General features: G+C 31.7%; 1 protein-coding gene across 1 annotated transcript in view; it reads left to right on the top strand.

Annotated features, from left to right (window-relative positions):
- Positions 1 to 441, top strand: part of LOC107723297 (SH2B adapter protein 3-like) — a 56,335-nt gene that overhangs the window by 51,171 nt on the left and 4,723 nt on the right. The window lies entirely within an intron of this gene.

Genomic DNA, 441 nt, shown 5'->3' with positions numbered 1-441 from the left:
TTTTTTTTTTTTTGGTCCACCCTGTGTGTATGTGTTCATCTTGACATTGATCATATACAATAGGGTTTTTGCTTGTCCAAGAATTACACAACACATTTCCTGACTTGAACCAAAAGCTTTTGTGCTGCTTTCTCCCACAACTTCCCCAAACACCCCTCCCCGCGTCTTGCTCTCTCTCTCTTCCTCTGTCCTTTCTTTCACTTCGTCCCTATAGGTTTCAAAGCGACGTCTGTTTTTCTAATTCTCATCCTATAAGATCCTATTCTTGTTGTATTCATTCCATTCCATTCCTATTTATTTATTTCTTTTTAATTAGTCACAATTTTCTCCCAGTTTTTCACCAGTTTTTACTTTTTTATTCTTTTATTTATGAATTATAAACCTTTTAATTTAAATGTAATATTTTCATTATATAATTATATTATCTAATATATTAATTGT

Source organism: Sinocyclocheilus rhinocerous, unplaced genomic scaffold (assembly GCF_001515625.1).
Source record: "Sinocyclocheilus rhinocerous isolate Xijiao unplaced genomic scaffold, SAMN03320098_v1.1 scaffold665, whole genome shotgun sequence".
In the NCBI taxonomy this organism is placed as follows: Eukaryota; Metazoa; Chordata; class Actinopteri; order Cypriniformes; family Cyprinidae; genus Sinocyclocheilus; species Sinocyclocheilus rhinocerous.
This window is presented reverse-complemented; position numbering and strand designations above follow the sequence as displayed.